The 15,896-nt window shown below is 33.0% G+C and overlaps 1 protein-coding gene across 1 annotated transcript in view; it reads right to left on the bottom strand.

The window, feature by feature from the left end:
• The window catches only part of LOC145688936 (uncharacterized), a 355,842-nt gene that overhangs the window by 227,225 nt on the left and 112,721 nt on the right, over positions 1-15,896 (bottom strand). The window lies entirely within an intron of this gene.

Genomic DNA, 15,896 nt, shown 5'->3' with positions numbered 1-15,896 from the left:
TGCATTATTAACGCATTTACAATGTGGAAATGTATGTTTAACATGTAAAGGAATGAAGATTAATGTATCTGGACGTAACATGCACAATCTTGAGTTTACTAAGTTAATATATTCATCGTAAGTGTATGGTGGCATGTAGAAACAAGATGGAACATGAATTTTCCTCTTCAACTCTCCTCTTCATGCATGCGTAGTCATCTGTATTTATAGCTTCGTTATTCTGTGTTGATGAGCTACTAGAGTAACATGTCTTTGAGTGATTGTGCATCAACTATGGATACCAAGAAAGAGTACTTGTTAAATGTGGAATATGGACTTAATTCAATGGAAACCAAATTAATTTGTATTGGACGGGACAGTGATACATTTGAGCCAGTGATTCGTGTTGGTAACGAACTTGTTTTTGGAGTGGAGTTAAATTTGGCAGAGTGAGGGAAACTGGTACATTTGACCCCGTTTGTAATGGACTAATTAAATTCTCAAGTGGAAATTATATTTATAAAATCTCTTGGCCGAAAAAACGAAGTGGTAGGGCGAAAACTAATGGCTGAAAAATTAGTGATGTTAGAGAAGAAAGGAACACTTCATGCTCCTCGAAACACTGTGCACTTAACTTCAAGTGATTGGCTTTATTTCTTGGAGATATTACCGTGTATTGACATGCTGTGAAAAACAGTAAAGTTTGCAGTGTTGTGCTACGTGAATATTTTGACTTGTGTACAGATACTATTCGCAATCATGTACAATCGCAGTGTCTTACATACAGAGGACTTGCCGAAATCCATACATGTATAGATGAACAGAGAATTATTAACGGTATGAACATCAGTTTTCCAAGTGTATCTCTTAATAAGAACAGTGATGTGAACATATACGGTGAAAGATTAAAATTGGAAATGAAAGTATTTTACAGACAAAAACTCATAGATTTAATTATGGCTTATTTATTTGATAGTGTACAGACACAACCATGGTGGGGGGAAACAGACACTCAACCTTCGGAGGGTATCAACGAATTGGACGGCTGATCGAAAGAAGAGGAAGAAAATTGATTTATACTGAAAAGTGTAGTTTTAAATTGAAAAATAGAAAATATAGTGAAAGTGAAATGTTTTATTTGTGTTTTGTGCTCGTTTCATACACATAAATATGATAGGATTTTATATTAGTGTACTATTTTTTATGATAAGAAAATCCTAACATATTTTCTCTGTATACTATAAGTGTTACGTATAATAATAATAATGAATTCAAATGCTTGAATTGTTAAATAAAAGCTAGTATTTGAAATCATTATTTTTATTATACAACTCTGTATTAAACATGATAGGCCTTATTTATTTTTTAAAAAGAAACTTTAAAATAATTAATATGAAATTTCAAAAACCAAAGTCCTATCATCATCATCATAAAATAATAATATTGAATTCACATACTTGTTTTAATTTACGAAAGAATAACTGATTAAGTATTTGAATTCATTATTATTATCATTATTATTATTATTATTATTATTATTATTTAGTTATATGATCATCACTGAATTAAAAAACTCAGTGCTAGATTCTTTTTTAAAACAGTATGAAATTCTTTAATTCAATAAGTTTAAAAATACATTTTTGATATATTTATTCAATTACATAATTGATCATAAAACATATTTATTTATTAGAAAACGGAAGAAAATAAGAAATAAAACATTTGTTTTCAAAAAGAAATAATAATAATACAAAGTATTTCTTGATGATGATACTGTTTACTCAAGAAAAACGAAGGTAAGTATAGTACATAGTTTTTTTTTAAAAAAAGGGATTTCATCGGTTGTTTCTTCTTCTTCATATTCACCGTGCAAATTAGTTTTAAAAAGTCACTTTTTTACACAATACACACAGTTCTTGAATAGTCTTTTTTTCGCCACTTGCTGATGACACCACAAAAGACATAATTGACTATTCTGCTGCTGCTGGTGGTGGTGGTGATGATGATGGAACGTAGATAGAAGACATACTGTACAATGATGCTTCCAATACAACCGCTGATGATCTTTTACCTTCTGAAATGATGAAAAAATCGAAAAACATAACTTAAAATTATTTTATCTATAATCATGAACAAATGAAACAACAAATGATAATATGTATAATATACAAAACACGTTGTAATAATAATAAAGAAAGAGAAATGATTACCTGCAGTAATACAAAGAATTTAAGGTTTATTTTATCTATAATAAAAAGTATCCAATACAAACGAAGAAAAAGAAGCAATAACATTCATAATAATAATAATAATGAAGATTTGGGAATATGTATACAGGAGTAATTATTACCTGTAGCTGTAAATACAACAAACGGTGGCGATTTTTCTCTGGAGGTGATGAGAAGGTATAATGAAACTCGTGTAAAGACTTTCCTATAGCTTTAAAGCAAGGAATACGTATGAATAATGTTAACATAGGAACGATTGCACACCTTGAATTTGTTTAATATTGAATGTATAAGAAAGTGAATTTCTATGTAGAAATTGAATATGTTGCATTACATATGGAGGAAATCCAAATGTATCAAAATAGCAGGGACGTCCATCAGTATTAATATATACGGAAATCCAATGGGTACCGATTTTATTAGCTGGATCTGTATTTATGATGATAGCTGCAGGTAGTGGAACATGCATAGGTATTTCTTTCGCCGCATATACACTTATGAAATGATTATGAATTAAAGAAGTTGTTTGAAATGCATGCAATAAATCTAGTGTAGAGGACATCATATATAAAAATGTAGAGATGTACATATATGTTAGTATTTAAATAATAATAATAATAATAATAATAATAACGTACCTTTAAAAATCCATGATGATGTTTCTCATTATCCACTTCTAAGAGAGATTGGAACTCGCCACATGTGATGCATGAGACAGGTGCTGGTTTCTTAAAATCAACTTCCAGACGAACACAACCATGTTTGATGAGATTCTAATGCTGCACAGCGTTGGCTTCACCATCTTGCGTAATGTCGAAAACAAAGATAGTGTATTGTTGACGAAAGGAAAGACGAGGAGTATTGTTGCCATGGTTGGAAAAGTCAATAACTGATCCACAGAATAAGGTATGATATGAAGAAACATAGAGGTTGTTTTCCAAATTTGGTTGTAAATGTTTTGAAGGTACAGGTTTTCCATCAATGTATAATGAGAAGAAATTGATGTCAAAATGTTTGAAATGAAATGGATTTGAAGTTATCGTTCCTGTATACGCATCATTTGAATAAACGCCCCAATCACTCGAGTTGGTAATACTACCAAAAATAAATTATTAATTGTTTTAGATTGAAGATCTTTTGGAATGACGAATGACTTCATTTGCACTCTTGTGAGAGGATATTTGGCTGTTGTTGATTGTAGAAGCTTGTTATGTGCCAGTTTTATTGTAGGACTAATATTAATCTTTTTAATATGTAAAGCAGCGTCTAAAATATTCACTTTAGCATGAACAGACGAACAACTAGCGATGAGACAAAAGTTTGGCTTTGCAGGAATTAGCTTGATGCGTAATTCTACTCCTTGGATTAAAAATTTATCCTCATTAAAAATATCATAATGAAGATGTCCAAGCATGTCGAATTTTGCACTGCTTTTTCTTAAGTCATAATATTGTTCAAATCCTCTATTACCACTTGTGCCGACGTCTTGCATTAGTTCATTCAAGGAACGTTCAGTACCTCATGTAAACAAATACACGTGGTGATTGCTTAATTTTATTGGTTAAAGAGCCTAGCCGCATCCATGCGGCAGAAGAAAATAGTCCATTGTCAAGTAAGCTGTTTTTCAATGTTTTTGTTGCTTATAAGGCACATTATCAGAAATGCAATTTCCTTACAGTTAAATAACAGAAACAACATTGTATGTAAGAACTAAATTGAATTAATGCAATAAAAGAGAATACGCATGCGTAGAAACTGGGTTTGGCTCACCTTATGCGCGAATCACAGCTTACAATATGGCTCCGTGCGGGGAATATGCAAAACGCCGACAGGTTACAAGCACGTGCTTCTCGAAAGAAGCGGTGACCGATAGCCAATCATCCGATGACTGGCGGAGTAATACCATTCTACAATGTTTACATCAGGATAAGAAGGTTCGTTGAATGAACTTTAGACGCCGTGGTGCAGGGTATAAAACCCACACAAATTATTAAAAAGAGAAGTCATTATAATGGAATTTGGGTGAGTGCGTCAGAATATATAAAAACGTGGTGACGATAGAGATATCAATATTTTAAGGTAATTTTACTCAAATATCACTAAATCCATTAGTACAGTAAAACGTAGAATGATTATATTCAAAAATCACACTGGAATATAGAATATTGTAGTAATTCATACAGCAAATTCTGATTATATAATCCATCGATGAATCATGGTAATTACTGTTAAATATTCCCTTGAATCACTCATAGCAATATCTTTTTCCACGTATTAAAAGTACATTCAGATAATATTTTAGGAAATTTAGTAAAAAACTTCACTATCACTAATATTAATACATAGTCAGTCAAAATAGGCATAGAAATCGCAAACTTCACTCGTAGATATTATAAAACCAAAAAATAATGCCTTGTAAGAGTATTCAGATTTGACTCCTATTCAACTTCAAGAGATTTTACTAGTCACTTTCAAGAAAATAGTATAAATACTTATCCAGATTAAGTCGAATATTTAACAATTCACAAAATTATAAAGACGTAGATGACAAAGTTCTGAACTTGCTATATAAATAGCACCATTTCGACGATTAACCAGAGCATGTGCTCCCCGTCTCTAATCAATTTTCCAATGACCACAAGGTGGTCAGTTAACTACGTCCAGAAAAATACTAGTTCCTATTTTCAACACTCATTAGAAGTGGCGCTAGTTTTAAATGACTTTTTTATAATCTTACAACATGCTACACACTAGATGTTGCATCCATATGTCCAGAAGTATGTTGAAACCAGAATGCACATTAAAGATGAGTATTTTTAGCAGAATCATCACAATTTAACAGTTTTTCGATGTATGATCGATATGGATGATTATGAGATGGAAATGAAATCAATTTGTTATTTAAATACACTTCCACTTCACTGAACATAGAATTTAAAAAGTCACTAATAGAAGCCACAGCTATATCACTGTCACCAAATGCTGACCCATCAGGCTTAAAGATTTCAGCTTCAATGTAAAGAAGATTATGTGGTAGATCTATGTATTCATCACTTGTTCCTGGGATGACAAGTTCTATAGGTGCATTATCAGCTAGTGAACTGATTGGTTTCTATGTAATAATATGATTTTCCATTATACCGCTTTGCGTTGGTTTTGTAGAAAAAATATTAAGTTCACCTTTTACACACTCCCAGGTTTGATGATGTAAGAAAGCCATGATGATGATGATTTAATCAAAGATATCGTGTGATAATTTCCTTTTCTTATACGACTGATTTTTCTTTGTTTTCTTCGTACGTTTCCTCTTGCCCTTCTTCTTCTTCTTACGCTTGATGGAATGACGTGTAATTCTTCTTTTCCTTCGTTGATATCCAGATCCTAGCATAGATTTCAGTTAATTTTTAGCTTTTTCTTGTAAGATGAACTTCTCTTCACCCATTCGTTGATGAAAGGAAACGTTAATAGGTTGTTTATCAATGATGACATCAGTAATAACGTTTGCTCCAGATTTTAATAATTTCTTTCCACTTGTTTTAGCCCGTTGTTTTATTAATGGCATGACAGAACGAAATAATTCTCCAAGGAAACTTCCAATACCATGTCCAACTTGATAACGTGATCCAACTGAAAAGTTTCTAGTTCCAGAAAAACTTTTTTGTAAATATTATAAATATGGGTTATTCATACTTTTTGATGTTGGCGCACTTATCGAAAATGTAGTTTAACGCATACAGTTCCGAAAGTGAATGCCAGTGGAGAGACTGTACTATCTGTTATATCTATTTTGAAACGTTCAAAATGTATTTTTTCTCTTGATACATAATGTAGAGGATTAAAAATTTCTATAACACTACTTCCAAAGATATGATTCACAGGATTTATATTTATGATACGTAATAATGGTGCTACTGTATCTCCAACAAATACAGATTGAATTATATCACAATATACATACATTGTAGATGGAAGTCTTAAACGTAAATTTGGAATTCTTCGACCTTGTTGCATATCCTTTAAATCAGCGTTTGTATCAAATCCCAACATCGCACTAACACTTGGTGATAATGCAACGTCTACTACTATGTCTTTATTCAGACGTCGTATAAAACAAGTATTATTCTCACGAGTGTAGGAAAAATGTAAATTTGTAAATCTGTTGTGCGTATTAATTAACTTTACAATTCTGAAATGTAATTGTAATAACGTACAGGAATATTTACAAATTTCCATTCATAACTTTTTGCAGATTTGTAAAAAAATATTATTTTCTTCATTACTATTTAGTATTGAATGAGGATAATGAATCTCAACAATAGCCACTTCCCACTTTTCACGGAATTCCATTCTTTGATGAAGTTTAGTAGTGTATGATGTTTAGGTGTTGTCAGGAAAATATTCCATAGAACTATTACTGGGAAGCGTAATGTAAAAATCTCCGTGAAGTTCCATTGTACTTCTCAATCTTCTTTATGGATGATGCTGGTACCCAGGAATCGAAAAAAGAGGGATATCCTTTCCAGTGAACAAGGTATTCTTTTCTGCTACCTTTTCTTGCATATATGATTTTATCTATGTAAAACGTCTTTGATAGCGTCACAGGTTGTAATTCCTCTTTATAAAATAATAAATCCAGTGGTTCCTTGTTTAAATGTGTTTTCAATGTCATAAACAGGAGGATCTCTTGATATTATCTTCTTCAATTTAAATATTTCCCAAGTCCAGTTTTGCATGTATCCTTTATCAAATATACGTTCAGTTTTTCTAATTCGTACTGTATCACCAATCCTAACATCTTTTGAGAAATCTGGATTCTTCTTCTTTATTTTATTATCATACTGATTATGCCATACTTGTAATATGTTATTTTGAGGAACATTTGCAGGTGACTATCTTAATGCTTGAATGATAACCTTCATTGTATGATTTCACAAGAAGAGATAACACATTTAAATAATTATACGTTTGATGCTTTGTGAAATACTTTCACATTTTTTCTTTTAGAGTTCTGTTAAAATGCTCTACAATACTAACCTTATATCAGGATTTTTAGTTGTAATATGTTTTATTTTGTTTTCCTCTAAATACTTCTGTATTGTATTTTTAGTAAACTCACTTCCTTTATCTTTTCGTAGTTTAATTGGTTTTCTGTCTTTGAAAACAATTTTTAATGCTTTTAAGACATCATTGGTACTTTTACGTTTTAATGGTACAGCCCAGGCATGTCGACTAAACACATTTATCACTATAAGAATATAACGATATCAATCATTAAATTTATGAAGAGATTGAAGGTCATTAATATCACTTTCCCATTGATCATCAATATAATTCACTACATAGAAATCTCTTTTAAAACGACGACGTACTGGTTTGTGTAACGTGTATATTGTTTGTTTCAGTAACCACTTTCTTATATAGTGTATAGGAATCTTCTTCTCTGTAGCTAACCACAATTTTTAGCAGTTGAAAACTAAGCAGTATGTGAAGGGTTGTAGTAAATCTTGCTTAATTGTTTGTTTATGGATTCCATCTTGACCATACTGGACGTTTATATGTACGTTTCCTTTTCCTTATAAGAGATAATACTTTTTTCCTTTTCTTCATCTTCTGCTCCTTCGTCATCTTTTGCAAACGATTTCAGAGGCATTTTTTTCCCCTTGGCGATAATGCTACTGGTGATGCTTTAGTTTGTCGTAAAATATATGACAAAGGTTTTGGATTTCCAAAAAGTTCTTGAAGTGTATTATTAGAAGATAAAAAATTACAAAATTGTTCCCATCCAAATGAATTAGTGTGTTTCTGTGGACATGACACGTTTCAAATTAAATCTACAATGCTTTATCTTTCTAGTTTATCACCTTTGATATAAAGAGTTCCTTTATTATCCCACTTGATATTATCATCATGTTTCTTTCTGTGCAGTAGTAATTCAGCTCTTTTACGAAACATTTTGGGTATAGATAACAATATTTCTTCTTCTACTTCATACTTCTTTGCTTTAGTTGACGGAATCGAAAGTGTCACAGGTTCTTGTTTCGGATTAATTGTAAATATTTTTGAAGTATATTATTATATTGATTCCACTTTTCTTCATCACAAAGCGATGATAAATATAAAACTCTGTTGCATTTCTTCATCCAAACTGGATTCACGTTTCTCCAGGGCTGATGCTGATGATACTGGTATTTGTATACGATTAAGAACTTCAGGTGTAACTAAAATCATTTCCATTTCGTGTTCCATTGCACTAGCGGAATAGTAAACTTGATAACGCACTACTTAACATAGGAGCTAATAATGCCGGTAGGAAAACACCCTGCTGCACTAATAAAGATTCCTTCTTCTTTTGGATGGAGTTTCCTTTCTTCGCAAGATATCGAAGCGTCCTCATGTATCGCTTTAATGTTGCTTTCTGTGTCTTTGTAAGAGGCACATTCCCTTTTAATACATTATAACAACATTCGTAAATACTATGAATCACTGAAGAGTAAGCATTGGCCACTTTAGCTTTACGCAATTTAGGATTTGCTTTGCTCAGCGTACGAAGAAGATCTCCGTGTTTTACTCTTGGAGACATATTGCGAAAATGAACAAACACAGTTTAAAACTAACATTATAAACACATATTCTTCTTCTATTTCGTTGGAACATAAACGAGATGATAAATATCATCAGGAAAGATATTTGTTTGAAAACGAAGTTCATCTGGCGTTTACTGTTTTAAATCAATAAATAAATATCCATATGCTACCTTTTTGCCTCGCTGAAACTTTCTTGAATAAATTTTGGATTCTCAGGAGTTAATTGATAACTCATATGTTTAATTTGTGATTTACCTCTTGGATTTATAAATAACATGAGATAAGAACAATTCAAGCTCATATCTCTGCCTCCTTTTCCCAGAAGAAATATGTTTTGTGTACACTAAGATTTCTATGATGAGAACCCTTTGAAAGAAATCGACTATATGGCGGTTCACTTCACACGTATGATTATCAATAATAATAAGATGAAGTCCAGTTTCAGGTAAAAAGTCCTTTGTTTAAGGTAATCCTTCAATCAATCGTACTTTTGTCGAAATTTCTCTGTATGCATTTTGCCATTCTGCATAGTACCAATAAACATGACGAAACGATATATTAACCATACGTGATAAATTCGACAGGATTCATATTACAAAGGAAGTTTTTAAAAGATCCACTTGGTCCTGCAACAATACATGAAAAGAGATGTTTCCTTGTCGTATCCATGTTAAGAAGTATGATAATTCTCTCTTCATGCGTATGTTTATAAAGGGCCGTATACAATTGGCTTCTTCTTTTGTTGGAAGGAGTGTAGCCATATGCAAGAGTTTCATATGAATTTCGAATTCTTCTTCGTTTGATATAATTTATCTTATAAACTTTAGTTTCGGGCATGCTCACGATAGTATGATCTCTCCTGCGGCAAATTTTTTTCGCGTTGGTAATTTTGACTTCAGTAGGATGAGATTCTTCTCTTTCTTCCTTGTCTTCATTATCTACTATCATTTTTTCCATTACATCAAAATTTAGGTGTTTAATGTTTAAGGTTCATAGTTTAATGAAAAGCCCCGTATCTTTCATACTTGAAACACCTTCTTCTTACTGGGATCAAAAGTACGTAACGCATAGTTCTTGGGTTCAGCTAAAACGTATTCTGAAAAATAGGCCACTTTACCATATTCGAGCAATTCATTTGTTAAATCACCTAAAAAGTCACCAGTTGGAATTGTATTTTCACCGGGTTTGCGTAGAAATTACTGAATCAGTATCAAAATACAATACTCTTTCTTGTAGTTGATCTAAATACTTATAACATTCTAATCTTTCTTGTGCTGTTGTGTACGCGGCTATGACAAAGTTTACTTTTGGTAGTGAAACAGGAACTTCATCTGTGTATTGCAAATTACATATATCATGTCATCATTTATTGGAAATATTTGATGTACGTGTATATCATGAGATGTTAATTTCTCATATAATTCCTTGGGGTCATTAAACATGCTAACATGCCCCATATTCTCACGTTGACCAAATTTTCCCCAAAATGAATTTAGTATTAATTTAGCTAAACTCCTAAGTGTTGGACTATGTTTAATTTCCTTTTCATCTAGACGTATTACTTCGTTTGTATAAAATTGCTGAATGAACTTCTCCTTTAGCTCATCTGTTTCACACCATGATGGCCAACGACTAACTTTCGTTTTTGCTTTCAGGAAGGTGTTTATTTACTCTGCAAATAATCCGCCACTTTTTGTTTCTTCAGCATATTGAACAACATCATATGCCCAAATTTAATGAATATCAATTACTTTGGATCCTTTTCTATTGCTTTTCTTACTTCATCTGCTACCCATCCACCATGTAAAACTGGATCTTCATCGGTGTGATTACAAGGTGTATGGTTTAATTCATCACAACATGTACGACAAAGTGGAAACATCAATCTATAATTTGATTTGTAAGGTAACACTGGATGAAAAACGGTTTTCGGAAAAATAATACTTAGCTGAACCAATCCTTCTAGTTCTTCATTGCTGGGAATATTTGAATCTCCAGGCCGTTAGATAGTGGGATGACGAATAGAAAATTTCTTAGTCTTAGAGATATAAGGATAAAGGGAAATAACATCCTTGAATGAAATTGTTTACCTTTCAGACTCTTGTGCTTTATGATACAAACGTATGGCGTTCACACGTCCTCCATAAAAAGCGTCACGAGGATTCAACGGTATTTTCTTTGTGTATGGATGGTTAATAACATACTTCTTCATCTCTTCATTTGCGGCCAATTGTTTTTTAAATTCAAAGCTCCATATTTCGTGCACTTTACAGCCAAAATCTTTTAATTTTTGAATCTTCTTTGTTGTTTCATATAGAAATTCCATAGCATCTGTTGCATTGTTATATATGGGTTTATCTCTGTCGTTAGGGTAGCAGAAAATACAGCCGTGCGTCCAACAGCCTTCATGCTCAAATACGTGTTTTCTTCCTGTATCGGGATCTGTCCCTTCACCATTTACTTTCATTGTTGCAAATCGTTTTTCCTTACTACGTGCTGCATTGGTACTTGGATGTTTCTTACTTTTTCTTCCCAAGCTATCCATTGTACTGCTTCAATTGATTCTACATCTCTGCATCGATACGCGTTTTTTGGTATGATAGCAATCGTGTTTTCCTTTAAGAAATTTCTTCATCCTACGTTGTGAAAGCATTATCAAATGATATGAGAAGCTTCCGTTACTAAATTGTTCAATCAATGGATTCCAATACGTTTTAAAACAATCATATTCATCTTAGGAACCCAGGGAACGTTTCCAGGGCGAAACTTTTCCCGTATGGAGTCCTAACACTTAGCAACACGATTTTGTATGGGTATGTGTTTCGCTATGAGAGTCATATATCGTTTCTCATCCCATGTTTAAAAAAATAATGAAATGCAATATTCACCTTAGCAACTAAGATCAATTTCATACAATCTGCTGAGAAGCTTCGATCATTTGAATATCACGTCTTCAGTTTATAACCTACAGGCATTTCCTGTAATAGGACCAAGGGGCAAAATCGCTTATGCTCTTTGGCTTTTCAGGAGGAGCGGGGGCAGAGGGATTCAAAAAACTAGACAATACACGACGAGAAGACGAAGAAGCAGACGAAAAGGCATGTTTCATCTCGATTCTACAGCCGGTAGACGTCCAAGAGTATACTTCCTTATCCTAGCATAGCAACAACCTGGTTTAGGCCGGTTTTGAGCCCAGTGATAACGGCTTTAGGGCCAAAAGTTTCCCACGGGGATGAATGCCGGAACCTCTACTCTGGAACATGCATTTTCTAATTTCTAATTTAACGTTCATATAGCTCATGTCACATATAGCTTAAGTAAATTCTCATATTAAGGAAGTTCTAAATAATCTGAAATTCCAATGTTATATTAATTACTCAATGTCTCCTTCAAAAATAAAATTTTCGAAAACAATAAAACATGAATTCAGTTATAAGTAATGAGGAATTTATATGCTATGTTTCATCTTCTTAGCTTCAGGTTTTCGTTTAATACAATATTATTTAAAAATCATTTGAACTTGCTTTGTTGACAAAATGAATTTTCTGTCCAAGTTTAACATTTTATTTATTATAATAATTCTATACAGTTTTGAAATGTAAATGACATATCCTTTCTTTAATTAAGGAAAATTAAAAACTAAGGAACATTTTGAAAACTAAATTTCGGTAAAGTATTTCGTTCATGATATCAATGCTGTAATATATCGTATGTAAATAATGAATTTAAAATTACTTAATAGCGTATCTATTCATTTAATACAAAGAACACAGTTATAATCGTTAAAAATACATTGAATATATAGAGAAAGATATGAAAATAAGATATTATATACAAGTAACACTTAAGATTACCGAAATAGTATTGCTTTTATGTTTCGTAGCTGGGAGTTAACGTAGCTCCTTCCTAGCTACATTAACTGAAATGTCCGTTCCTGTCCTGGAGAAAACCGATTATGAAAAATATTTAATAGGTATATTTGACTTCTTTTTCAATCATTCAAATGTGTAGCTAAATAGAAAAGAAATCAAAGAAGACTAGGTCGACCTAAGCTTCATGTTCAGAAATTCACTTGAAATTGTGGAAAGATTATTTACGAAAATCTTTGTTGCCTCTTTCATATAATTTTGATTTCAATGACGGAAGACTGGGTCGACCCAAGCTCCATGCTCAAAAAATCACTTGAAATTGTGAAGTAATTATTTACGAAAATTTTCATTTCCTTTCTCACATAATTTTGATTTCGATTAAAATATATTGTCAAAATCCAAAGCCAAACCCAAGTGCTAACTATCCTCAAGAATTCACCGTATTTCCCGCGCTCGTACCGCTTTGGCTCTATAGTCAACATTAAAACCCTAAATAGTATTACAGTTCTTTTACTTTCTAATGTAATAAAGGAAAAAGGCAGAAGTGACCTATTGGTGCAGTACTCTGAATCTATAAAACAAAACTTCTTTTTGCTATCCATTGATAGCCTGTCCTGCTGGTTTAACGGCAATAGCGTGGAACGTTGCTGTACAAGTTCCTGAATTCGATCCCAGATGAAGAGCGTTCGAATTTGAACGCATTAAAGATGGTAAGAATTCCACCTTAATCTGTAGGCTTTCGTATCGTAAATCCTCGGTGCTTAAAAAGGACGCGAAACTTAAACAATTGAACCATAAGCTAACTACGTATTAATGTTTTCAATGTGGTGATTCATCTTGAAATCAAAAGTATTAGATTTTTCTCACTTTCGGCTTCAACGAAGATATTGGTCAAATATATCTTATTCTTTTCACACACGAGCGTAAATCTTCATCTTTTACCTGTTCTATGCAGATTAATACTGAAACCGGAAATGATGATAAATCTATGCCGGTTTGAAATTTAGTAGGTGTTTGAAATATTGAATTATCAAACAGTGTTCAGTTACGAAGATATATTCTATTAATATATGTTTAGAAGAAAACGAAGTTTAATTCTGTGATGTCGTTTCGATGTTTTATGTAATTTTTCTTGCGTATGTTTGTGGTTACTTTATTGTAGATATTTGAAGGGTTACATATTCACATATATTTATATGAAACATAAATTATTTATTAAAAAAAGTCTAGAAAAAAATTAGGGAAAAGTAATTTATACCTAGAGTTCGTAAGGTGACTCCTACATATGAATAAGCTCCCAACAAAATAGTATACGGTTCCTAAATATCTTAATTATAATAATATTTAACAATTGGGTTGTGTAACAATTATGAGGTGATCACTGTAAGGTAGTCTCAATTATTAGTCATCAGACATTCGACTGTTTCCTACTTACCAAAATGTTATAGTGTTCGCACATACCTGCATCATCTGTATTTGCGATTATGTGTTGTTTCGTACCAAGTAGCGTTTCGTCTCCATCCCACCACGCGTCGTATCGTTTCGTCCCAAACATCATTTCGTCTCAGTAGCGTTTCGTCCCAATTCCACCTACACGAAGCTTAGATTTCGATCTGCCACCTGATCGAGTAGCATCTCGTACAGTAGCTACACACATTCACACACTGTTATACACACATTGATCTTCTTCACAATGCGATAAGATCTATTGTTAGCACCAACCAGGTCCGCGTGTCCTTTTTTATTGGCACCTCTCTGACAGAGGTGGGCCTGCCGTATAAGCTTCGCATTCAGCACATAAAAAATGAGGTTAGTAAGAAACCCACGGACGCCATGGATCCGAATGGTTAATTCATGGATTTTTTTTGAATATATAAACTAAAAATTGCACGAAATTACCGCTTTCAGTCTTAAAACTTGCGCCTTAGTCCAAAAACTAAAACTGCACCCAGCGTTTCGTCACTTATTAAATGATATTCAAATATTCCTAACTATCAATAACATCGGACAATATTTATCTATCAGTCTTAATGGCTTTCCCAAAAATAATATTGCATCCAACGTAACTTATTAAACGATATTTGAATATTCTTCACTATGAATAGCTTCGTCCAATATTTTCATATGTCAATCCTAACGACTTTCTTTTCTCTTTAGTCTACGAGGATTATCTAAAAGACATTTCTTAAAAACATCCATATGTTTCCTGACTTTTTCAGTGACTAGTTTCAGAAAACTTCATTGGAGAATACTGATACAATAACTTTAGCAAGTGTTCGTCGTGCCTAGTAGTCACATTCGGCTGTTCGGCTGTGCTGTCACCTAGTTTAAGTTTCACGTACTACCGGTTGATCGACGTGTGAGTAATCACCTGTGTGTTGCTGAGACGAAAGTCTACTCATTAGCCTGTTCACTAATCAATAAAAATTGCTCGAGACGAACTGCCACGGATTTGCATTGGGACGAAACACTACCACGACGGGACGAAATGCTACGGATTTTGTTTTGAGAAGAAACACTAGGGCTACTTGGACAAAACACTACGGAACCTTTGTGGTTCTGCATCAGTAGAACTCGACACAAAGTCATATTTCCTTCCAGTTCAGATTTCTAGTGGTGCTGTAGAACTATCAATACACACAAATCCACATTCTTTTCCATTTTCAAATGTCGAGCTAATATTGTAATGATGACGATGACATTGCGGTTCGGCATTCCTTTAAGCAATAAGGCCATAAGAGACTTGCTCTTAGAATTTAAGTAGAATTCAAACCACATTAGCTCACGCCGAGACTTCGAGCTAATGTTGTGAACGATATTAAATTTCCATCATAATCATTATTTGTTATCTCTTAGCGTGCTCACATTTCGCGGTCCACTCTGCTATGCTTTTCTGACAATTGTTTCTACTGTCATGGCTGTACACTTTGATACCTTTAATATATGTTAGTATTATAATTAAGGTAAGCAATGACGGCAATTGCAAATCTCATGCAGATTTTTAATTTTGATATGTACGCACCGAAACGAAGTATTGATTAGGAACGTTGGGACATTCGAAATTTATCATACCTTCTACCCACTCATGACTACCAATAAATAAGTGTTTTAAAAACATGTACTATGATATAACCAGGAAATCCTCTCATCAGAGGTGACCATTCCTCCGCTGAGCTGTCGCGCCTACGAGTTTCTTGTTTAGTCTCAATTATCAGGTCTTCCTATTCAGCAAGATG

This window comes from Thermobia domestica, chromosome 7, assembly GCF_964235325.1.
Source record: "Thermobia domestica chromosome 7, izTheDome1.hap1.1, whole genome shotgun sequence".
NCBI classification, from domain to species: Eukaryota; Metazoa; Arthropoda; class Insecta; order Zygentoma; family Lepismatidae; genus Thermobia; species Thermobia domestica.
The sequence above is the reverse complement of the archived record's forward strand: the minus strand, read 5'-3'. Positions and strand labels throughout refer to the sequence as shown.